At 34.2% G+C, this 26,467-nt stretch overlaps 1 protein-coding gene across 10 annotated transcripts in view; it reads left to right on the top strand.

Annotated features, from left to right (window-relative positions):
• LOC145292164 (uncharacterized) overlaps positions 1-26,467 on the top strand; it is an 801,350-nt gene that overhangs the window by 108,501 nt on the left and 666,382 nt on the right. The window contains exon 1 of one of the 10 annotated variants that reach the window (XM_080138356.1): positions 22,219-22,417. The exons of the other annotated variants lie outside the window; for them this stretch is intronic. The gene's annotated coding sequence lies outside the window, so the exon portion shown is untranslated. Of the gene's footprint in view, positions 1-22,218; positions 22,418-26,467 lie in introns of those variants that run through there. 10 annotated transcript variants of the gene reach the window in all.

Consider the following 26,467-nt stretch of genomic DNA (forward strand, 5'->3'; position numbering starts at 1 on the left):
CTCTCTCTCTCCCTTTCCCTCTTGGCCCTCTCTCTCTCTCCCTTTCCCTCTTGGCTCTCTCTCTCTCTCTCCCTTTCCCTCTTGGCTCTCTCTCTCTCTCTCCCTTTCCCTCTTGGCTCTCTCTCTCTCTCTCCCTTTCCCTCTTGGCTCTCTCTCTCTCTCCCTTTCCCTCTTGGCTCTCTCTCTCTCTCCCTTTCCCTCTTGGCTCTCTCTCTCTCTCCCTTTCCCTCTTGGCTCTCTCTCTCTCCCCCTTTCCCTCTTGGCTCTCTCTCTCTCCCTTTCCCTCTTGGCTCTCTCTCTCTCCCTTCCCCTCTTGGCTCTCTCTCTCTCTCTCCCTTCCCCTCTTGGCTCTCTCTCTCTCTCTCCCTTCCCCTCTTGGCTCTCTCTCTCTCTCCCTTCCCCTCTTGGCTCTCTCTCTCTCCCTTCCCCTCTTGGCTCTCTTTCTCTCTCCCTTCCCCTCTTGGCTCTCTCTCTCTCTCTCCCTTCCCCTCTTGGCTCTCTCTCTCTCCCTTCCCCTCTTGGCTCTCTCTCTCTCTCCCTTCCCCTCTTGGCTCTCTCTCTCTCTCCCTTCCCCTCTTGGCTCTCTCTCTCTCTCCCTTCCCCTCTTGGCTCTCTCTCTCTCTCCCTTCCCCTCTTGGCTCTCTCTCTCCCTTCCCCTCTTGGCTCTCTCTCTCTCCCTTCCCCTCTTGGCTCTCTCTCTCTCCCTTCCCCTCTTGGCTCTCTCTCTCTCCCTTCCCCTCTTGGCTCTCTCTCTCTCTCCCTTCCCCTCTTGGCTCTCTCTCTCTCTCCCTTCCCCTCTTGGCTCTCTCTCTCTCTCCCTTCCCCTCTTGGCTCTCTCTCTCTCTCCCTTCCCCTCTTGGCTCTCTCTCTCCCTTCCCCTCTTGGCTCTCTCTCTCTCTCCCTTCCCCTCTTGGCTCTCTCTCTCTCTCCCTTCCCCTCTTGGCTCTCTCTCTCTCTCCCTTCCCCTCTTGGCTCTCTCTCTCTCTCCCTTCCCCTCTTGGCTCTCTCTCTCTCTCCCTTCCCCTCTTGGCTCTCTCTCTCTCTCCCTTCCCCTCTTGGCTCTCTCTCTCTCTCCCTTCCCCTCTTGGCTCTCTCTCTCTCTCCCTTCCCCTCTTGGCTCTCTCTCTCTCTCCCTTCCCCTCTTGGCTCTCTCTCTCTCTCCCTTCCCCTCTTGGCTCTCTCTCTCTCTCCCTTCCCCTCTTGGCTCTCTCTCTCTCTCCCTTCCCCTCTTGGCTCTCTCTCTCTCTCTCTTCCCCTCTTGGCTCTCTCTCTCTCCCTTCCCCTCTTGGCTCTCTCTCTCTATCCCTTCCCCTCTTGGCTCTCTCTCTCTATCCCTTCCCCTCTTGGCTCTCTCTCTCTATCCCTTCCCCTCTTGGCTCTCTCTCTCTATCCCTTCCCCTCTTGGCTCTCTCTCTCTATCCCTTCCCCTCTTGGCTCTCTCTTTCTCTCTCTCTCTCTCTCTCTCTCTCTCTCTCTCTCCCCCTTCCCCTCTTGGCTCTCTCTCTCTCTCCCCCTTCCCCTCTTGGCTCTCTCTCTCTCTCTCCCTTCCCCTCTTGTCTCTCTCTCTCTCTCTCCCTTCCCCTCTTGGCTCTCTCTCTCTCTCCCTTCCCCTCTTGGCTCTCTCTCTCTCTCTCTTCCCCTCTTGGCTCTCTCTCTCTCTCTCTCTTCCCCTCTTGGCTCTCTCTCTCTCTTCCCCTCTTGGCTCTCTCTCTCTCTCTTCCCCTCTTGGCTCTCTCTCTCTCACTCTTCCCCTCTTGGCTCTCTCTCTCCCTCCCTCCCACCTTGGACCCCCTCTCCCTCTCTCTCTCCCCTTCTCGGCTCTCTCTCTCTCACTCTCACTCTTTTTCCCTTTCTCTCATGAGAGAGAACAGGAAAACAATTTCATCATAAGATAGAAATAAGGTTTAGGTCAGGAGAAACTATAAAAGATAGCGGAGGATGCAGATTAATAGGAAGAGATATAGAAATAGCTAAAATGGAAGGAATGCTGGGAGGAAATAAGTGAGCAATACCGTGTTTGAAAGAGAGCAATAGTGTTATGTCTCAAATTAAATCTTGTTTATCAGTCGACTTGTTTGTCAATAAAGTCTTGTCTATTGGTTTATTTTTATCTTTTTTTATTTTTTGTCAGTTCCCTTCTCCCAAAGACACTGTTTTTGAGTATTAATATTTTTTATATTTAAATGATAAAACGAGTATCAAATTACTGATTAATTAACCAGAAGGAGTTAATATAAGTATTAACTTGTCATTGGATGTGGGTTCTTTGTAAAATACTTTCTTGAGATAAAAATGGCTGTTTATTAGAAAGACATATTTTCGTCTGTTTTTAAGAGAAATAAAAAGACAAGGATTTTGTAGTTTGCTTGAAGCATTATGCATAGTGGATAAGGAATTGTTTGAAGACTAAGACAATGCAGTTTTGTAGAAAACACTGAATACTATACCAGATAAAAAGGACTATGACAATATTGAAAAATTTCAGTAATTTTCTATTGTAAATTATTTATTTACCAACATAATGTCAAGCCAGGATGGTATCATCCGGTTATGTTCTTTGAATTTTCGAGTTATACCTCATCTTCACAATTAAATTTTTTTTTTTAAAAATATGTACAACCACTTGATGAAGGTAAACAGACTTGTAGAGGCTCTTAGATTACAGCTGAATGTGGGTTTATGTTTTTCATTATTAAATTGTTATTTTACCAGCAATAGTTATATTATTATGTTTCACTTTTTTTTTTTTTACTTGGGTGTTACCACTTATCAAGGTCCGAAGGCCACTCGAGGATAAGGGTTAATGAATGTAAGGTGGTTGTGAAGTAATTATTAATGATGTAGATTGTGATTATTTATGAGGACGGCTTTACAAGAATTTTTTTTACATTAGATTTGAAAGCTACCATGTTGTATTTAGCCGGGATGCATGCTAGAGGAATGGTATTCCAAAGAGGGCAGTTCTGGAAAAGAAGCTTTGTTCATCGAATCAGCATTTACATTTAGGCACAGATAGAGTGAGTAAAATCATATATAGTGGTTTTAGCTAGTCAGGTATTTTTTGAAAGTCTAGCGAGAGGGGAACCATAGACTGGAGTTCAAACGAGCGCTTGCCATGAAAATAGCAATAGAGCAGAGGCTCATGACATCTTTACTGTTGGAAAGAGGTTGTAGGGAAAATAAAAGGGAATCACCTACTAGGTTTCAAAGCCGGTTTTGAACTCTATCAAGGATAGGGCGTGCTGAGCAGCTCCTGCCCAGATGTCTCCACAGTATTCCATTATAGGGCGTACCTGACTCTTATACAGATAGAGAATCACGTCAGCATTTCCTTCTTTCATGCTTTTGTAAGTAAGGCCTAAGGGAAGTAATTTGCTGTTACAAAATGTCAGAGTTAAGTAAAAAAATAAATGTTTTCTGGAGTATCTATTGCATGGCAAAACATTAAATATTTCTGGACAAGTTATCTAGAAAATTTTTACCAAAATCAAAATTCTTCAAAGTTTTAACTACTTGAGAGAACTCTCCAATCAATTTTTTTTTTTATCCAGCTTTAAAAACTTTCCAAGAGTAAATATTAGACAAGCAAACAAGACAGGGTATTTATTAAGCTGTGTTGATTATATTCTTTTTTTCCAATGTTAAACATTTTTTATCAGAACAAAACTAATGATCAACCCATAGGCTTTTGCAGTTGATAAATCAGTTTACAATTCAAATAATTTTTTTTTGTGCTGATAAAACAATAAATATAAACCTTATAAAGGACTAATCTCTGCTTGTATTATTTGGACTACTGTTCTCATTTTAGATGTTATTCTCACCATTTGGGAAATATAACTTCTGACCTTCAAGTACATCTTGTTGAACTCTGGAATCTGTACAGAATTTCCAACTGGACTTTTTATTAATAACAAGATACACATGAGGAGTTTGAAGATTACACAAGTTGAAACATTGTGCAAATAACACTCTAGATGAGAACAGCAATCCGAATAAATCATATAATATGAAGTATCAATCCTCACCTTAAAAAAAATTCAAGAACATAATATTCTGAAATATTGTTGAAAAATATATATTTTCTTTCTCTTTTTATTTTCAGGTAAGTCAACATTTTCTGCATTGTTTGAGGATGAGTTATAAAAATCCACATGCCTACCTGGATTATACTTTTAATTTAGTAGCAACTATCAAGTAAAAAAAATGTTCACAAAATCACAGGTAAGATTTGAAAATTCTGACAATATTTACCTCTGCCAATGAGATTATGTATTTGATTAAAAGTTGGCACTATATTTGTTTCGTGAAAATTGGTCAAGCATATGTACATAATACATAAACTTGGTCAAAATATTAGTCATGCTCTAACTATAAACTGATTTAATTTAAAGTCAGTCATAAAATAGATAAAAGTAAAACTTTTTGTAATAACTTGGGTTTTGTTCATTGTATAGTGTCACTACTCGGTTTATATTGTAGCCAATGAAGTTCTACATCTTATATTAACTGGAGCTTAGACGTTGGAAAATTTGGTGCTAGTCAAAATAATGATGAAATTTTAAACCTTCGATTTTTTTTTTTTTTTTTTTTTTTTTTCAAATTTGATGCATGGATCTGATGCTTTTTGATAACTGTGACCATCATGCAACATTTCAACCTGATTATATAGATAATTTACAGCATTGCCATGGCATAACTTTAGGAATACTTAATACAATATAGAAAAGTAGACTTTATCCCATCCTTACATTGTCAGGCAGAGATACATGGTCTGATGAAGGACTTACGTTTTCATTAATTATGCATGCCTCTGTCCCATTGATGAAATATTGCATCCCTCTACTTGTTTTATAAGTATTTTCAATGGTAGATGCTCAAATGAACTACAAGCCCTTGTACCCCCTTGACGTAAATACCCCCGACAAACTCGACAAGCAGCAAAATCTCACCCCTACACATGCTCAAATGCCAGAAAGCCTTCTAATCTCCTAGTTTCTTTCCTAGGACTGTTAAACTTTGGAATTCCCTTTCGGGTTCCTGCTTTCCCAACTGTATTGACATGCTGAAGTTCAAGTGTAATGTAAACAGACATCTTGCTGCTCAACTCCCTACATAGTATCTCTGCAAATTATGTCCCAGATAGTAGCCCCCTACATCAAAGTGGCACTGTGCCTTGTTTGGGGTGAAAATGCAAAAAAAAAAAAAAAACCCAAAAAACGATTGATTGAAAAATGGGCAATTTCACAGATTTTGATGACAATGAAAGTATTGAGAGTGTGGAAGAATTGTTAATCCTCATTTAATCCTGGGCAACATTGGGTCTCCCTGCTCTTGCTAGCATGTGTGTGTGGGTATATATATATATATATATATATATTTATATATCTATGAAAGTGTGTGTCTGTCTGTCTGTGTACATTTCCCTACACAATAACTCTGTTAATTTTCAGTCTACAGACTCGAAATTTGTTATACAGAGTAGTGAGATTTGGGAAAATCCTTGTAATCCGTTTTCGGCCAGAAATTAAGCTGTTAAGGGGTCAAAGTTCAACGATTTGATCTTTGAGAACTCTACCAAACTCCTCCCCCAATTTTGGGTATAAACACTTGAAATTTTAGATATAGGCTGTTTGGACATGGATCTAACTTAATAACTTGATTTGAGCCCAAAACAATAAATGTTAAGGGATCATAATAGGGGTCAAAGTTAAAAAAAAATTTGACCTCTGTGGTCCCTACCAAATTACTCAGACAATTTCTGGTCTAAACATTTGAAATTTTACATAAAGGGTATTCAGAGATAGGACAAGCTTTTTAATCGGTTTGGGTCGAAAATTTTAGCTAACAATATATCAATGTATGTATGTTTGCATGTCTGCCTAAAAGTTTTGACAGAGGCAACGAATTTTCACAAGATCAGTATCGTTTTGAAGCTTGACCCTTCAGACGACAAATACTGAAAAATTGGCTAAAAACATTAATTTCTTCATATTCAACTGGGCACTTTTCTACAGGGAGAGTCGCTTTTTTCACCGATATTTTCGAAAATTATCCCCTCTTTTTGATTGTCTAGCCTTTATTTAAACCTACGTCACTTCCGGTTTGGCAGTGGTCGTAACAGCAAAGACGTAACGTTTTTTCCCATTCTTTTCCTCTTTTGTAGTACGGGTTTGAGCCTGCCTTCCTACTACCACTTTTCTTTTTGCTCAACACACATCTCCAAACACCCGGGCAATGTGTATGGTAATCTGTTTGATAGAAAGCAAAAATTTCTCAAAGATAATTAATTTTTAATGTTAAAATGATTTAAATTCCATTTTTCCAACAAAAATAAAATTTAACTTGTAATCTACAAAATGAATAAATTACCCATTTCAGTACAGTTACATCAATGATTCTATCGTTAGAATTGGTGGTCCTTAGCGGTCATGGCTACTCTAAGGAAATGTCAAGTAATCTTACCGACCCCCCCCCCCCCCACACACACACACACAAACACCACCACCACTGAAATGAACAGTTGAAAACATTTTAATGGTTTTCATTGGACGGAAAAAATCATAATGCTTTTTTTTTTTTTTTGCAATACGCCTAAACAAAAATAAATAAATTCATAGGTGGAATGTAAGTTAATTGATATGATTTACAAAAAAAAAACAAAACAAATATTGGAAATCGTGCACTTGTATTCCTGTAAAGACACTTTCAAACAGAAAAAAGAACTATAATAAATGGAGATGAAAATAAATTGTTTCTGTGGAGTTAAATGCAATTGAATTGTGTACGGTGGAGTTAGTAGTTTCTCGATAACCACCTAACCAATGTCAGCAGGCTTAAGTGAAATAGAGATGTCAACTGTTAATGTATGTAATCATTGAGCCAAACTGGCCCTCAGCCAGTGAGAGATGCATACCTTGTTTACTGGCCAAAATTACAGAATGATGTATTCTGATCAATGTGGAAAATTATGTATTCACTGGAAGTGAGTGAACAGTTTTGTATTGTATGTTTTGAAAAAAGTTGTTAAAACTGTATTATTCGTAGTAAGCAATTTTAACATTTGTTTTGTATTTATGTGTGATAAGTAACATTTTTGATGTTTTATTTGAAGCGAATATAGACGAATGCCATGTTTAATTTTATGAAACTGATTCGAAAAATTTTTGTAAAATGTAATCTGCTAAGTGGACGAATAAATCTGAGCAACCAATCAAATTGATGAAAGGAATGAAAACAGAATAGAAGAGAGCGATAATTATTTACATATTGAATGAATGCTTGATGAATGTTGAAACAAAATGATAAAATGAAATCATCATGATTGAACACTCTGAAATATTTGACAGTGTATTCTAAGAGCAACAAGATGTAATAACTGAGTTAGCTATCCTCCTATCACATGTAAATATGACTTGTTTTGAATAGGGGGTTGGTTTGGATAAAATGTGAGAATTTACGAATTTGAATTAAACCGTCTGATAATTTGCAGAAAACATGTATCTGATAATGGCAGTTAGCATCACTTTTTTTGGATGTGTGGTTCCTGTGTTTGTAATGCTATGCCTTTTGTAAAGGGGAAAATTGTCTCTATTTTATTAATATATACTAAACATTACTTAAGGCTTCTATCTGCTTATGGGTAGTGGAATGAGAAGTACTTTTCTTTGTAGATTAAATGAAGTTAGAAATTTCTGACTTAAATGCACCAAATATTAATGCTATTGTTTTTTTTTTCCATTCCTTTTCCAAAACTCAATCATGTTCTGCAAAGTAAAAAATAAAAACAATTTTCATCTATAAAAACAAACAAACCAAATTTCAAAACTAAATATTTGAAGATATAAAACCTTTTTCGAAAATTACTAGATTCGACATTAAATAACCTAAAAAGGGTTAATAAGCTGTAAAATAAAACGACCAACCAGATGAAAATTCTGTACAAATTCACAAGTTAAACAAAATGCATCCGAAGAAGATTGAAAGTTACAAAACGTAAGAATAACATTCAAATTGCGAACAGCAGTCTGAATAAATAATCTATATGCCTATAAAAGTGAACGTGTCTGTGTGTATTTCCCTACGCAATAACTCTGTTAATTTTAAGTCTACAGACTTGAAATACAAGGTACTGAGATTTGGGAAAATTTTTGATGAGTTTTCGGTCAGAAATTTGGCTGTTAACGGGTCAAAGTTCAACGATTTAACCTTTGAGAATTCTACCAAACTCCTCCGATAATTTTTGGTCTAAACACTTGAAATTTTAGTTATAGGTTCCTTGGACATGGATCTAACTTAATAACTTGATTTGAGCCCAAAATAATAAATATTAAGGGGTTATAATAGGAGTCAAAGTTTAAAAAATTGACCGCCTTTTTTTTTTTTTTATTTTGTTTGCTCAACATACACCTCCAAACACCCGGGCAACGCCAGGCTGAAATACTAGTATATAATATAATTATCAATTCTCAACTAAAAAAAAAAAGTTTTGCAGCATAGTGTTTGCTTGTTTGGATGAACTCGAGTACAAAACCCAATTCTAATTCTAAAAACTACTTTTAATATAACTAAGCAGGTGTTATGTTTACCTGGTAGGATGGAAGCAATAAATGATGTGGCTTAAGAATGCTGAAATGTTTTTCAGAATGAAAGCAGGTAGAGATAAACGACAAAGTGATTATTGATATACGTTTATTTTATGATTTAATGTGCAACAGGTGGCTTGGCATTTCAGACAAAATAAAAAGTAAAGATTTACTTATTTTATTAAGGATTTTCTGTTGAGTAAATCCTAAAATGAACAAAGACTTATGATATAAAAGTTGATCTGTTTGTTGTGATTGAAGAAAGCTTCAAGTCTAAGGGTATTTAGTTCTTTCCCACTGCAAGAAATGTGACACCAGGATCAGAAAGTAGGGTTGAGAAGTTAGCACCCCCAAGGTGGGGCACTCTGACCTGCAAGATGTGTCAGCATTCCCTAATAAGGGCGCCTCAGACGATTAGCAATAAACCAACCCCATCTCAAAGATAGAAGACAAAGCCTGGGAGGGTGGATTTGCTTAGAACCAGCATTATACTGCAATCAACAGGAATTAGATCATTACAAGAATGCTCTAATCTCTGATTTTGAGGGTGAAGAATAAACATCCCTAGCCATTGTCATTCTCAAACGTTGTGCTCCTGAATTTTCTTCTATTCTTTCAAAATTATTCAATCTGTGTTTATTAAAAATCTTCTTGTTGGCAAGAGTCCTCTGTTGTCTCTATCTTTAAAAGTACTGGTAATCGGCACAACCCAACTAACTATCGTCCTGTTAATCTCCTCTCTGTTATTAGCAAAGTTTTTGAAAGGTTAGTCAATGGCAAGCTTGTTGATTTTCTGGAAAGTCTAGGCTTCCTTAGTGATGGGTCCGTATGGCTTTTGTGGTTTTTGTTCAACTCTTGATCTTTTCACTATTGTAACTGAGCAAATCTAGCTGTTTATAGATAATTTGGGAGAGGGTAGAGCCATTGCACTCGACATTTCAAAGGCATTCAACAGATTGTGGCATTCTGATCTGTTACATAAACATTGCGATTATGGTATTATTGGTAAAGTTCTTGATAGTGTTGTTTTTTTTTTGTTTTTTTTTCTGATCAAAGCATGCGAGGAACTTTGGATAGTGTCTCTTCATTCTCTTTTCTTATCAATACTGGTGTTCTTGAATGCTCTATTCTAGGCCCAACTATTTGTTCTTTATATCAATGATCTTCCAGAGGTTTTTGTTTAGAAAATTATATTGATGCTGATGATACCAGTCTTTGTTCTGGTCTTCCTTGAATCAGTTGAAATATGTAGATGATCTAGAAGTTGACTTGGCTTCAGTTGTAGATTAGGGTACGAAACGGCGTGTTTCATTTAATCCTGTTAAGATTTGATGTGCCTTTTAATCCTAGGTGTGTTCTTTTTTTTTTCCTGAGATTCTCATGGATGACTCTGCTTTGAGGAAAAGTCAACTCTGAAACTCTTTGGTCTTTCTTTCTCATCAAATCTTTTGTGGAGTACATATATTAAATCCATTGCTCTTTCTGCTTCTCATGAAGTAGGTCCTCTGTCGTTGTAAACAATTTCTCACACCTGAGGCTAGTCTCTATCTCTGCAAATCTACTATCAAACCATGCATGGAGTATGTTGTCATATTTGGGCTGTTGTATCTCTGTTCCATTTGAGAGTTAAGAACTAAATAAGGTGCAGAAATGTTTCTGCAATTTAATTGGTGCCAAACTATCTTATCTGCAACCTCTCTCTCACAGACGTAATGTTGCTAGTCTCCATCTTTTCTATAAATACCATTATGGTACTTCAAAATTATCTCATCGACTTCCTGCTTTTGTTACCGCTAGTTTGACTCTTTGGTCTAGTGGTCTTCATCAATTTGTTGTTTTTATACCTCATTTTAACACAGCTTCCTATTCCAATAGCTTCTTTCCCAGAACCACACGCTTGTGGAACTCTTTTCCTGCTGACTGTTTCCCCCCTAGTTTTAACTTTGGTCTTTTCAATACTAAGGTCAATAAGCATCTCCTGTCTTTGTGATAATCATCTCTCATTCGTGTTAACTCTTTACATTAAGTAGCTTCATGCCTTGTCTGGAGCAATTTCGATCTAAAAAAGCATATTTTTGTACCAGGAATTTTCTTAAAGGGAGTGTGGCTGTAGATTTTCTCTGAAGTTTGTTTTTGAAAAAATGTAAATTTAACGATTCTTTCTTTTGTTTTATTTACACTATAATAAGGATTTCTCCATGTAAAAAAAAAAATTAAATCTAAGTCCCTCAATGATTTAACAAGAATGGTGTGTCAATGTGGTTATGCTACACACACACACACACACAATCTTTCTCTCTCTCTCTCTCTCTCTCTCTCTCTCTCTCTCTCTCTCTCTCTCTCTCTCTCTCTCTAAGGTCTTATGTATGAAATGAAAAGAAACTGAAATATTAGGAGGATCTCTATCATTTATCAGTTATTATAGAAGCAACCGGATTCATGAAAAAGAATTTCAAAAACTGCCTTGCGAATATACCCAATGAACCAAGTGCATGAGAGATACAAACGATTGCACTTAAAGGGACAGATTCTTAAAACGATCTCTTGGTTGGAATGTACGAGATTGTGGGTAAATATCTGACATCCAGTAAGATGCCTCATTTCCTGCTAGAACAAGAAAAAAATCTAGTGTATATATATATCCCATTAATATTTTATTCTTGTTCTGATCCAGAGTGCCTCTTTTTGAGTAGTTGAATTTTCCTCATATTAAAAAACTATCTTGTGTCTAACTCTGCCCTTGTGGGTAGGCTAGTAGATAGGAAAACTGATTCAAGGTTTATCATTCACCTAATGTGTACAACCCCCCCCCTTCTCCTGAAATGTCTAATTAAGCTTCTATATATTTATTGCATCAGAATTTATTTTAATTTAAACTTTGCTAACATTTGATGATCAACTGATGTGATTTAACTATCCTGCAAGTCAAAATAAGATTACGGAGTAGGGAAGAAAAGAATGTGTCAATAACTCTGGTTCAAAGTATCTGTACTGAAGTTACATTCACCTGAGGTGGGTTGAATCAGCTTTCTCCTCAGGAGGAATTTTCATAGGAATCTCAAATTCATAAACAGTCTCCAGTTGCTTGTATATCCCCATCAGATGACATTAATTTTTTGCAGCTCTTTAGGGAGATTTCAACACCTTACTTTCGTACAGCACTTGCTATTCCCAAATGGTCACCCATCTGGTACTGACCAGGGTCAACATTGCTTAACATAAGTGATATAATGAGAACTGATGCATCAACGTGATTATGCCATAAGTGTGACAACCCCCCACCCCAAACTTGAATCTTTTATGTTTACAGTAAGTATTATATAGATTGTGTATTTCACAAACTGACAATAAACAACAGTCAAGTGTCATCAAGATTCATCTTGGTCACAATGACTTGATAAAAGCAACTTAACCACATCTCAACATTGATTAATTAGAATGGCTGTAGTGTATTTTATTACAACCTTTACATGAAAATGAAAGTTTTTTTTTTTTTATTCTCTTGTCTCTTAGCATTTATTTTTCAAGACCACTTGTGTAACAATATTATAAAGTGAGTGTACTCTACACATTCACAGTCTATATAAATAGACCATTAGGTGTTTGTATGTTTTACATAGAATCATGAAAGCCACTTTCCATGTAGACTTAAAAATTCATAGCATTTAACATGATAATCAGGTTCTCAAAACCAAAACGAATCTAGACATCACATCTATAAAGAGTTTAAAATCCTTTCAGAACTTAATATCAATAAATACTGTTTACATATCATATAAAGTTATCTTGTTGGATTTTCAAGGTCCATCTGACATATTACAACCTAATTTTTTTCCTTCCACTATGTTATTGGGAACAACATATTTTATTTTGCATCGTTTTTTTAAGTAGTTATTCCAGCCTAGAAAACTGAAAATATTTTTTCTTGCTCACAAAATATTCTTACATGTTAAAGGGAAGTAATCATGTAACTAGTTATTTCCCTTGATTTCTGCAGAAATAAGTATTTAAATACAAATGTTTTTTTTTTTTTAAATTGCTTTCTCACAAAATGATTTGATTAAAAAAAGTTTTTTAATTAAAAAAAAAATTAATAAAATCACTATAATTCCTACTTTTTTTTTTATTTCCTGACAATGTTGTGTAAAGGCAGCTAGTATGATGCATTAAATAGGAAAAAATGAAATAAAATAATGGTACCCCCTTGATGTACATATCCCTGACAAACCTGCTTCACAACAAAATCTAACACCAAGAATGAATAATTTTTTTTCCAAAGTTTAAATATTATTCATCCAGAGCAATGCTGATAAAAAATACACCAACTTTGTGTGTTTTTTTTTTTAAATCTTTTTTTACTTTTACTTGAACATAAAAAAAAACACAGAAAGTTATCCTATATAGATATATAATAGTTTTCTTGATAATCTCACTAATTTGAAGTTAAAGTCTTCCAATCCTTTTTTAATGTCATGAATGACATATTCGCCGTTGATTCTTTCTTTTGTAGTAAAAAAATAAAACTGATTTTATTTTCATTTAGAGTTGTTTTGTTATTTTATAGTTTCCTGTAGCGTGAACTTTTTGGTATAGTTAGGTTTTAACAAAATATAGTTCTTTCCATTTTTGTGCTGAATATCCTACTGGTGACAACAATAATTTAATCTTAAATACTTTTCTTCATTCTTTAAAAAATATATAGTTTTTTGTGTTTCTTTTCATTTCTATTTATTAAATATATTAAATTAGCTTTGTAAAGTGTATGGTTTAGTTTGGTGATTTGTTTGCTCATTATCTGAAGTCCTTTTATGTCCTTTCCTTGTAAAGACTTACTTCCTTTATCCATTTGATTAAAAAAAAATTTTTTTTTTATTTAGAAGGGTTTCAAGGTGGAGAAAAAGTGAATAATTGTAAAAGAAAAGGATAAATAAACAAACAATAAGAGAACACCCCCCCTTTTTCATGGCAAAACTATAAGATACATTGCATTATAACAAAGTTAATTACGTTTTTTAATACAATATCTGATGACTCCAGAGGAAGATTAAATCTAGACAATAAGCATAGAAATAAGTAAAGAGGTGTGCAAAACGAGATATTTCTTTGGTTTGGTCACATAAGAACAGATGAGCTTTTAGTGTTAGTTAATATGACAGGGTCAGTTGGCAGAGAAAGACCAAAGGTAACATTAGAGGAATTGATAATGAATTTCAGAGAAAGAGGGATAAATAAAAACCTGAAGAAAAAATTGGTTATTTTGAAAGTAAATTTCTAAAAGCCGTCCAACACATGTCAGCATGTTAAACATTAAACCAAATACGATGATTCAATCATTTTTCTGTTTTCTTTCCAAAATATTAAACTTTGAAGTCAATATTGATTCATTCAAATGATTTTGCAAATTTAAATAATGCTAATCTGTTGGCGTAAGATGTAGAGAGTATGATGTTTGATGTATAATTTAGCAGGCATATTTTTTTTTTTTTTTTTTTTTTCTTTTTTTTGAGGTCTTTAGTCTTTTCTTAGATATTAGGTGTAGCATTATCCTTTTAAGATAATGCTATGCCTTCAACTACATAAAAGACCAAAGCTCAGTCTGCAAAATTGTTTCTTTTTTTCCAGTTATAAAACCTAATAAATTTTATGGTTTTGCATTACAATGCTTGTTGACAAATGAAAAGAAGTCATAGAGAAGAATGGCTATTACAGTAAAGACTAAATACATTTAATAGTGTTTGGTTTATTTTATTTTTGAATGCTTTGTTGAACATTATAATGGAAGTTACGGGTTTGTATTACTGTACACATAGATTCGAAAAAGTTGTCAAAAAACAAATATATAACAAATAAATGTTATCAAAGGCAAGATAAGTTACTTTTCTGCCAAATTGGATATATTTTTTGTGTTTTTATTCAATGTAACATATTTATTCAGCTCGAAAAACATACAGTGTTTACCGATGTATTCGAAAATTCAAGATGGCGTCTCACACCCTCTTTAACACCGTAAGTATGGAAAAAGGTGTTATAAATAAAAAAAACTATACAAAATACTATTAAAAACCCGCCGAATATATGTCAACATATGTCACGGTAACATATATTGAGCGAGTTTTTAACAGTATTTTATTCGTTTTTTTATTTCTAACATCTTTTCCCACACTTACCGTGTTAAAGAGAGAATCAGACGCCATCTTGAATGTTCCAATACATCGGTAAACACTGTATGATTTTCGAGCTGAATAAACATGTTACATTGAATAAAAACACGAAAAATATATCCAGTTTGGTAGAAAAGTAACTTATCTTGCCTTTGATAACATTTATTTGTTATATATTTGTTTTTTGACAACTTTTTCGAATCTATGTGTACAGTAATACAAACCCGAAGTTACATATAGATAAAAGAAAATAGCAAAGATGAACAAAATGAAAAAAAAAAAAAAAAAAAAAAAAAAAAAAAAAAATCAGATCCAGTATGTATTACCGGTTATTACTAATTTATCAAATTTGACTTTTTCTTAAATGTCATTTTATGCTTGGTTGAACACGAGCAATCTGAATTTTAGAAAATGATCATATAAAACATTTGTTTATATGATATCTTTGTGATATGTTTATGTGGTCCTTAGGATTGTTGTGAGTAGGTCATTGGACAAAAGATTCTCTGTTAAGAATTTCATGTCAAAACAGACCTATAACTTGATACAATCTCATTCTAGTTCAGAAAATGTCTAACTGTGGCTATATAACAGTTTTGTTTGGATTTTAACTTGGAGGAATTGTTAGATCATTCAAGAGAGTTTTAAACAATATTTGGTTAGGATTATTTTCTTTTTAAGAGGAAAACTTTTAAGAGTTTCCTTACAATCCCACCGTTGTAAAAAAAAGAAAACGAAGTTGAAAAAGTGTTGGCAAGTAGAAGCATCTAGAAATGGCAAATATAGAATAAACAGATAAACTGTTTTAGAACACTCTTTTAAATGCGAATAAAAGAATTTTTTTTTCTAATTAATTTTGGATTTAAAATCTCTCACCAGAGAAAGTTTTGTTGGTCTTTTTTTTTTCCTCGGAAGTAAAAGTAAAAAGTTCATCCTAGTCTTGTGTTTTCAAGGTTGTGCTAGATGGTATTGCACATAGAACTCTAGTTTCATTCTATTTTTTATTCATTAAATTGGAAAAGCACACGGTCACTAAATATGAAGGTGAAAAAGTGTCTGCAAGTAGAAGCATCTTGAAATGAAAAATATAGAATAAACTGTTTTGGAACACGCTTTTAGATGCATATAGAAGAATTTTCTTTTTTTGTCTAATCAAACATATTCTAAAACAGGTTATCTGTTTATTCTATATTTTTCATTTCAAGATGCTTCTGTGACGTTTCTGAATTTTGGAAATGAGGATTGGTTATTCATATTATTTTGATTCATCTGACTACTGTTCTCATCTTGAGTGTGATTTTCACAATGTTTCGGTCGATGTAACCACCGACCTTCTTCAAGTGTATCTTGTCAAACTTGGCAATGTTTCTGTCAAACTCTGGAATTTGGACGGAATTTCGAGTGGAACCCTTTATTTACATCACGGGGGGTAGCGTGCTCTTGTTCCGTCAGCTATGACTGGATAGAGGTCCTAAGTAATTCGCAATTGTATTTTTTCGGTTGCCCATACTCAGGATTGAACCTTCAACCTTCAGGAGAATATGACTTTTTCCAAGTACTCTAACCACTGCGTCATGGGTCCTTGCGGATAATTCCAGTATGAATTTTAGGAGCTTAAACCTATTTTTTTTTAATTTTTAGTTCTAAATATCACTATTTATTTTTAATTATTGCTATATATTAATGTAACATAAGTTATATATATTAATGTAACATGAGTTTTATATATATATATACACACACACACACACGTTTTTCTTAAGTTTTAGTTTCAATTCAAGCTGATGCACCCACGTCATATGGATATATTTATTTTTGAAATTGCAATTTTATAAAATATAAAAAATCTATAGAATCTTAACTCTATAATAATAATATATACGAAATCGGAAAGAATTAAAATATGTTCAAGCGTACTTTACGGCCGGCCTACGCCGGGCGTCCCTGCTAGCTTAAATACTTTTGCAGTTTTAACAAAAGAGCTACAATAAAATCACAGCATCTCCATTTACGCTGAACATTTACAGAATGCCAACATCAATATATTACATATGAATGAGCCCCCTGTGAAATTTCCGCAAGTCCCACTAGTTTGTATTATTTGGATTATTCAAACTATCTTCTTGGGTGTTATTCTCGCAAACGTTTCTACTAATGTAACCTCTGACCTTCTTTGACATGTGTCTATTTGAACTGGGAGAATCTGTATGGAATTTTTAACTGAATCCTTTATTTAATCTATGTCTGTAGATCTCATTTCTGGAGGTTGAAATACTAAAAATATAATTAATAATTATATGTAAGATTTCTATCCAATCTAAAAATCTCCAGAAAAAAATAAAAGAATCTGATAACATGTTTGTGAAGAAAATAAATGTCCAATCTCAAAAACTTTATAATTATCGCTTATATAAATCTCGCCTGTCTGTTTAAATGTATGTATGTATGTATGTATCGCTTAAACTTTTCTCAGCAGCATCGGACCAGATCGAAGCCAGTACTGTCTGAAAGGATGATGTCTTTGTTGAATAATATGTGAAAATGAGAAAAAAACGGTCAATTATTTCCTATAGAAATTGACGTTCGCGATGAGGGAAGGTAGCAAAAAATCGTTCCTTCATGACAATTTAACCAAACACGTATGCACAAAAAATGTTCTTTCTTGAATTGATTTAAATAGAAAAAAAAAGGACGTTACTTCACTCGCGCGATCGTAGAGTAGTGGTTACAGTGATAGCGTCGTTGTCTTAAGGTTTCATGTTGGCACCGACAATTCGGACATATCTTTTTTTTTTCGATTTTTTAAAGTTTTAATATTTAAACAGGGTTATTTATGCCATTTTTCTTCATTTATTCTTTACTAGCGGGAGTACCCGGCGTTGCCCGGGTGTTTGGAAGTGTATGTGTGTAGGGGGGGGGTAAAGAAGTTCTTAAAAAATCGGACTCCCCCCCCCCAAAAAAAAAAAACGACCAACTAACGTAAAACTTAAAAAAAAAAATCGGAAAAACAAACCCCCTCAAAAAAAAAAAAAAAAAAAAGGACGGCGTTGCCTGGGTGTTTGGAGGTGTGTATGTAGGGGGTGTGTGCAAAGAATAAGCGAATTAATAACCCTGTTTAAACTTTTTAAAAAAATCGGAAAAAACAAAACAAATAAAACAGCGAACGGACATAAACTTCTTTAAAACAATCGGATAAACAAAAACCCAAAACAAGGGGAAACAAAACAAAAAACACACAGCGAAAAAAATGGTATCAATAACTTCATTTCAATATTAAATGTTTAAAAATCGAGTAAAAAAGGATATCTGATAACTGGGATTGAACCTGAAATCTTTAGATATCGACGCTGTCACTTAACCCATCGCGCTATAGACGCGTGGATTAAAGTAAGTCAGTTTTTATAAGATTTAAAACGAATTCAATGTACAACGTCTTTTGCGCATAATGACGCATGCGTAAAGCCATCTTGTCATGAAGATACCATTTTTTTTCACCCCTCCTTGTAAAAAAGAGTCGTTAAGGATGAAGGAATGAATGCTTTTGCCCAATTTTTCGATATTTGTCGTCCAAGATGTGGAGCTTACAAATTATACCAAACTCGTGAAAATCCGTCGCCTCTATCGAAAGTTTTTGCGAGACATACAAACACAACAAACACACACACATTTTTTGCTTTTATAGAGATTTTCTCTTTTTTTTTATTTTTCCATCACGTTCGCTGTTTTTTTTTTTTTTTTAATTTTTTATTTTTGTTTTTTTCAAACTTTTTGTAAGAAGTTTTAACATTCTAACAGGGTTATTTATGGCATTTTTTTTTTTTTTTTTTACATTCGCTTATTTATTTTCCATCACGTTTCTTTTTTCCGGTTTTTAAAATAGTTTTAACATTTAAACAGGGTTATTTCGTTCGCTTATCTTTATTTCCCATTTTATTGTTTTGATTTACCCCCCCCCCCCATACACTTCACCACACCCGGGCAACCGATATACTCCCGCTAGTTTTCTTATTAACAAATCCAACGGGAAAGTTACATCTATTTTAAATCTTATTTAATTAAGACTATATTATTTTTCTATATTTTAATTAGTAAAACTCATCACATATAACCTATTATATAAATCTCACCTATCTGTTTAAATGTATGTATGTTTGTATGTCTTGCAAAACCTTTCAACAAAGATGACGGATTCTGACAAGATTGGTATCATTTTGAAGCTCGACGTCTCGGACGACAAATATCGAAAAATTGGCTAAAAACATTAATTCCTTTACCCTAAACTCTGCCGTTTTGTACAAGGAGGGGTCGATTTTTTCGCCGACATTTTAGTAAGTCATCGTACCGTTGGATTAACTTTGGTTCAATGCTTTTGACTTCCAGTCGCGTCATGGAGACGTCGGCTAAGACGTCAGATTTTCTTTTACTTTCTTTTTCACGGCACGGGTTCAAGCCTGCCTGCTTACTACTACTTTTTTTTTTGCTCAACATACACCTCCTAATACCCGGGCAACGCCAGCCACCCAAGCTAGTATTTCATATAGTAATATTCATCTATATAATAATACTTTAAAGCAATTTCATATTTGTACATCATCCTCCATCCCTTTTTAAAATCGCCAAAGATTCAACATAAAAAGTAATTTATGCCATTTTTTTGCCTAACATGAACTAAAATACACTTTTTTGACTTTCGAATATCTGTTCTGTCCATGATGGTAGAATAATATTGTGGGGGGGTTTGTGTTTGTAACGAAAGTCCATAAATGGTAATATGTTACAAACTTCTACAATGGTTGGCGATAGACCTTCATAACCAGATATATTCTAAAACTTCATTAACAAGAGTATTAGATAAATGTTTTAGTTTGAACAAAGGTGGTATAATAATGAAATTTTCCTTTATAATGGACGTCTGCAGAATAGAAATCTTTTTAAGCATGGCATAAACTTATATATAAATTATGTTAATAATGTTAAACAAACAATTTTTAGTTAATGTAATAATCCACCAATACTATCATTCAATTAAGCTTCAAAATCCAATAAAAATTTAAAAAAAAAAAAAAAAAAAATGAGAGAGGACCAGCATGCAACAACTGTTTTAAAAATAATTTCGTATAATGTCTATTTCATTGTTAAAAACATGTTTATAGGATTTAAATTTCAACATTTTGTAAAAATGTATTATTGCTTTTATTGTAAAAACTGATTTTTAGAAATGATATTCCTCCATTGAATTATCTATCTTTCCAAAAATATAAAAGCTTATAATTATTATAAATTAATAAAATAGACAAAAGGTGAGGCGAAAGGGTAAGCGAGCATAAATAAAAGTAAAAAACAAAAAACCTTTGGGCAACACCGGATAGATATAACTAGTTTACCATCATGCAAATGATCCATCCGTAAGTAATACGTCTGTTAGGGTTTTTTTTTTTTTTTTTTTTTTTGGCTTAGGTGAATAAAAAATTGAATTTTGCAAAGTCGTTCAGAGATGAAGAATTGCTTTTGAATGCAACAAAGACATGTGAACAGACACCAACATGGAAAGGAGGTAAATAAACGAGCAGTCAAAATGGAGGAAATGTGTAAACTGATAAGAGATAAAATATAAACATGCATTTTTAACATTCAACAGCCCCCCCCCCCGGCCATCTTACTCATCTGTATTTCTCTTCACTCTCATCTATAATTCATTGTCTGAAACCCCCCCCTCCCCAAAAAAAAAAAAAAAACCCAAACAAACAAAAAAACCGGACATCTCATGATGGTTGTTTGTTTTTCAACTTTTTGCAATTTTTTTTTTTTTTTTGATTTTTGGAGATTAAAATAAATAACACTTCCCAAGTTCATCATGTTTTTATTTTCATCAAGCTTTCTGCTTGTTTTCAATTAAGGTTTTAGGGCTGCAAATATATAATGAGCTTGTTTGGTAAGGAAGATGACTATCCCCCAGTAGGATTTAAAAAAAAAAAAAAAAAAAAAAAAATGCAAGATTTTTAAAGATGAGGGAGGAAACATTTTTTTTGTCAACAGCTAAAAATTATATGTACACGCACAATTTTTTTATGTACATATAAGTTATAAATAAAAATTTTAATATATATATTGCATATACATATACTAATAGGGGGGTCCGACATTGCCCTGGATTAAATGAGGATCAATGAATGTTTTATACTTCCAATATTTTTATTGGTTCCCCGATTTATCAGAGAGGGACCTATGTTTTCAGGGGCGTCCGTGCATCCGTTAGTCCGTTACGATTGCCATATAACCGTCTGTTAGTTTTTTCCTGAAATTTTGCCCCAAATTGTATTTCATTAAATAGATGTGCAGAGTAAAATTCCTGTTGCTTCCTCAGGGTTTCAAAAGAGGTAAAAAATGTCCCAAAATGGCCAAAAATGACACTCTTTGCCCCATAGCGTTTGATCCATTCATTGATTTTTCCTGAAACTTGGCCAAAATGTGGAGGCTATTGTTCTTAATATAAATTCAGTATGAGTGACGCTGCCAAAATTCTGGTTCACATCCCTTTGGGACTTTTAGGGCTAAAAAAAACATGCTTTTTTGGAGCTCTTTTTTCATATTACTCAAAAACTTGATATGTATGTCTATATAGTGATTTTCCATGGTACTGAATTCAAATATACATTTCTTACGGCGTGAAACTGCACCGTTTGTCCATTTTCACTGGGATTCAGCATTCCCAGGAGCTCAAAAGGGATCACAAATGCTCCGAATTGAAAAGTTGACATTTTTTACCCCATAACTTTTGCCCCATCCATTAGATTTTTCTAAAACTTGGTGAAAATGTGAAGGCAACGTTGGCCCTTCACACTTCTCACATTCATCATTTCTCCACTATTTTTTTGTGGCATCATCTTACATGCAGCACCAGGGGGGGGGGAGCATGCAAGCACTGCTTGTTGTCATCAAAATTGTTTGAATTGCCCATTTTTCAATCCAATCTATTGGTTGTCTACTTTAGTCAGGGACCCACCATGGTGCATCAGAAGCAAGCTTCACATGCCTCCTTACAGTGTACATTACATTGTAGAGAACCTGTGGTTGATTTTATAAAATTATTTTTATATAATTGCTTGAATTAAAGTTTAAAATGCGAAGTGGCTGTCAGATCTTGGTAAGTGGTGACTTCTTTGTAAAAAAAACCAAACAAACAAACAAAAAAAAAACATGAGTTGTATCTGGAAGAATAGCACAGTCTCAATGCAAACTCACAAGCCTGAAAATGCCTTTAGCAAGTATTCAGTATAGCCTACTATCATAAATTGTGCTCTAAATGAAAACATTAATTTGGAATGTCCCCCTGTCTTATCACAGAACCTACTGTTGATTTTATATGCCGGCCACTTCTATTTGTGATAAAACTTCTTACATGCATTTGTGATGTTAGGCTGTATAAGGATGTTAACTTTGATTAAAATCAGACTTCCTTTTTATATTATCAGGGCATTATGATACAAAACTTATCTAAGAACATTGCCAGACACAGGAATATTTGTGTAAAATTGAAAAAAATTGGACCAGTCGTTTCTGAGTCCATAGAAAACGAACTCTCACAGACCAAGTTCGGTTGATTTATAATGTATCAATAGAAATGCTTCCTGTTAAAAGGCACGACTTAATGCAGACATTTACGTGCAAGGGGTAAGTGAATTTGAATATAACGGTTGCATTCATTTTCTACTATTGCTAAATAAAATTTTGTTTGAATTTTCAAAATTTATCTTGTAATCTTCTGGTCAAAGATATATTTTCCTGTTTACCTGATATAGCAAAATTAAAAAAAAAATTGATTCTAATTCAAAATCAGTGTGTATCCTTGACTTAAGAAAGTGTCTACAATACTGGGAAATATTTTGTTTTGATCTTTGTTATTTATTGTCTGTGATGTGTTTTTTTTTTTCTGTTAACTTGCCCTTGTTCATTTCTCTTGAAATACAACATTATGTTTATAAATAGACTACAGACTTCGATTTTTTTTTCTATCAACAGAGTAGATCAGTAAATGTTGCATATACTTTGCTAATGTGATTGATATACATATCTTAAGGACATCAGATGTTCTATCTCAATGATCGCTATTTGAGGTAGTTTCTTTTTTTAATTTTCATTTTCAAAGCTTAATATGTACAATTTTAAAAATAATTTTTTTTTTTACAAGGGAGTTATCACTTATCAAGGACTGAAGGCCAATGAATATAAGGTGATAGTGTAGTAATTATTAATGATGTTTGTGCGTTGGCAAAAATTTCAGGTAAACAGTGAGGAGTATGACATTTGTTTAAATTAGAAAAAATGGCCGTATTAAGGCAAAGTGTATGTTTTTACTCATTTTAAGACCCCTTAAATCCGTTTGATCAGCCCCCCAAAGCTATTCCAGTTTAAAATAGTGTTATGCATGTGTAAAATCAAGTATCCCATTTTGGTATAGTTTAATGTCGAAAATTGCTTAAATTTTAATTGAATTTTATTCTTACTAATTAGGGATTTAAAAAAAAAATTCTTGAATTTTGCATTTGTAAGTACCTCGTACTTTTATAAATTGTTTATATTTATAAGATTATTTTTCATGTGGTTTATCTTGAGGACAGCTGATTACAAAAACAACCCGTGTGCATGGAAAACAGAACTAATATAAAGGAAGCACTTGTCTTTCAGGCCACTTAAAGTATCAACTTTAATTGAAAGACATCCTTAAAAAAAGTCAAAATTGATGCTAGCACATGGGAAGAGGTGGAATTGGATTGTGACATAGTTGGAAGTGGTACAAATGAGTTTGTGAGGAGAATTACATATTGTCGATGCAGAAGGTTCATTTTCTTGTGATATTTGTGGTAGTGTTCCACTCAAAGACTCGGCAGATATTACACAAATGTGGCATCATTCCTCAAGATGACGCTAATGTGTATTATTTGGATTCTTTGGACTACTCTCATTTTAAGTGCTATTTTCACAATATTTTGGTCAATGTGACTTCCGACCTTCTTCAGATGTATCTGCTTGAATTAGGGTATCTTTCTGTTGATCTCTGAATTTTGAACAGAATTTCGAACAGAACCCTTTATTTAATCCACAGAGGTAGCATGCTCTCATTCCATCAGCCATAGGTCCATCAGCCTCTGTGCCATTAGCGAAATGTTGCATCCCTCTGCCTGTTCTATAAGTACTTTAATGGTGAATGCTCTGACGAACTGCAAGCACTTGTACCAACCCAACGTGAATACCCCCCGACAAACCTGACAAGCAGCTAAATCCCACCCCTTCACAGTAGAAATCCCTAGGTGTAAGAAGGCCTTCTACTCAAATAGTTTCTTCCCCAGAACTGCTAGACTTTGGAACTCCCTTCCGGGATTCTGCTTTCCAAACTGTACTGAAATGCAAAAGTCCATGTGTAATGTGAACAGACATCTTGCTGCTCATCTCCATTCATAATACCCCTGCAACTTATGTCCCCGATAGTAGCCCTCTACTTCAAAGTGGCACTGTGCCTTCTTTGGTGTGAAAATTGAATTAAAAAAAAAAAAAAAAATGACTGGATAAAAGTCCTAAGTAATTTGCAACTGTATATTGTGTTGCCTGCACTGAGGATTGAATCTTTAACTTCCAAGAAGAGTGTAATTTCACATGCTACCCCTGTGGATTATATAAGGGGTTCGATTCAAAATTACCTACAGATTCTCGAGTTTGACAGAAAAATACTTGAGTTTTGGGGGACCAGCTTGGGAAAGATGTCAAAAGGTATGCGAAAGCCTCATGCTAAGGATATACTATCTCCGACCAAGAACACTTGTTCAGTAAGACGGCATAGATTATTACTCTAATACTGCAGCCAAGACCACTTAACTACTTTAATGAATATACCCCTTTTGTGGGACATAGCTCTATGCATTAAAAAAAGTGTGTGTGTGGGGGGGGTTAACATCCCAATAGAAACTGAATTGTTATTTTACATGCACAACTTATTGGATGAAAGGAAAATCAATTGTTGGTTTAAAGAGTCACCCGAGATGTCATTAGTGACAGGCTCTTATATCTGAGAAGTGTTTGCACTCGCATGCAATTTAATTTTACTATATAATATTCAAGCAGGTACTGTTTAAAGGACTTCTAATTGATTTTTTTTATGTTAAACAAAACGTATTGATTAGATAAAATTGATCTGTTGTTTAGAACACGTCGTCTTCATGAAAAGCTGTTGCCTTATTATATTCCATTCATGCTTAGTATTAAAAATACAATGTTACAAATAATTAAATTCTATCAGAGGTTATTTGTGTTTATGTGGGTTTCATGCCACCATGCAATTTTCTAACAGAAATCATATTAATAATTTAGTAAATGTTCCAAATTTGTTTAAAAAACAAAACATTTTAATTCAAACAATTATTTCTGCTCATTTCAACATGTGCATTCTCTTGATTCATTCAGTTCATATGAATCAGATGATTCTATTGTTGGCATTGGTTTTCCTGATATCTTTCTAGTTAGAATTCTTTCTAGAAAGACATTAGGTATTTACAGGAGAGACTCTGTTTTCATCTTAGAAGATAAGCTTTTCTGTAAACACACACATGTATATTTTTTTGTAAACGTGTGTGCGTGTACATAATCACGTGAGCTGCATGGAGTGAAATGATATGAGAATGATACGATTAATGTATACTGTGTGTCTTTCTGATGACCTCAGAGACCTCATTAAATCTGAACAGTATAGGAAGATGTGTACAGGATGGCAGACTTTGATGGTATGGCCACATTAAAAGAATGGCTGTGAGTTATTGGATATAGTAGATGTAGAACAGTTGAGGTAGCAGGTCCAGTTTACAGGGGATGTCCAAGGAAAACATGAGTAGTTGTAATAAAAATTAACTTGAGAGAAAGATTTAAATAAAGACTTGCCAAGGGATAGATTAGCTTAGAATTCAATTTCTTAATGCCATCCAAGATATTGCAACATGTAAAACAGATGTTAAACCAAATACAATGATAATGATACACATCACGCTTTTGTTTTCTTATTTAGGAGGCACACATGTTTGGAATGTGAAGTTTGAATCAGCTAAGGTTTCACTTTCCTTTTAAAATCGTTTTCTTGCTGTTTTCAATGTCATTTCTTTTTTTTTTTTGCTGGTTGGAATAAAAATGTGGAAACTTCCTCTTCCTTAAGAATAGAGTGAGACACTTAAAAGTGATTAACTGCAGATGTTATAAAGATTATTCTTGTCTTTGATTACAGGTATTCAAGACGTTTATCCTTTTTTTCTTTCCAATTTTTTGTTCTCCAATCATGTACATTGGAACAAAAGGTGAGCATCTTTTTCATGGAGAAGTAGACATTCTTCACTGGGTTATATAAAAAAGATGCTTAATTATGATTTTCTGTTTTACGATACATCAACCCTTCTATAGTTATACAATGCTGAAATACAGCAATATTGTAGACAGTTTCACAGTTTAACGTTCACAGGGAGCATGAGTTGGAAAAGATACCTTGAGAGCATTGCCAAGGCTACTAAGGTGAGCTTTCTCTACCGTGCTAGATAGCTACTTACACTTGAAAGTATCCTGAACCTCTATAAGGCCCCCATTCATCTATGTATGGAGTATTGTTGTCACATTTGGGCTGGTGCATCTGCTACTAGTCTCTCACTCCTGGACAGGGTTCAAAACAGAGTCGCCAACCTGATAGGTCCT

This window comes from Euprymna scolopes, chromosome 13 (assembly GCF_053919585.1).
Source record: "Euprymna scolopes isolate OS-2025 chromosome 13, ASM5391958v1, whole genome shotgun sequence".
NCBI classification, from domain to species: domain Eukaryota; kingdom Metazoa; phylum Mollusca; class Cephalopoda; order Sepiida; family Sepiolidae; genus Euprymna; species Euprymna scolopes.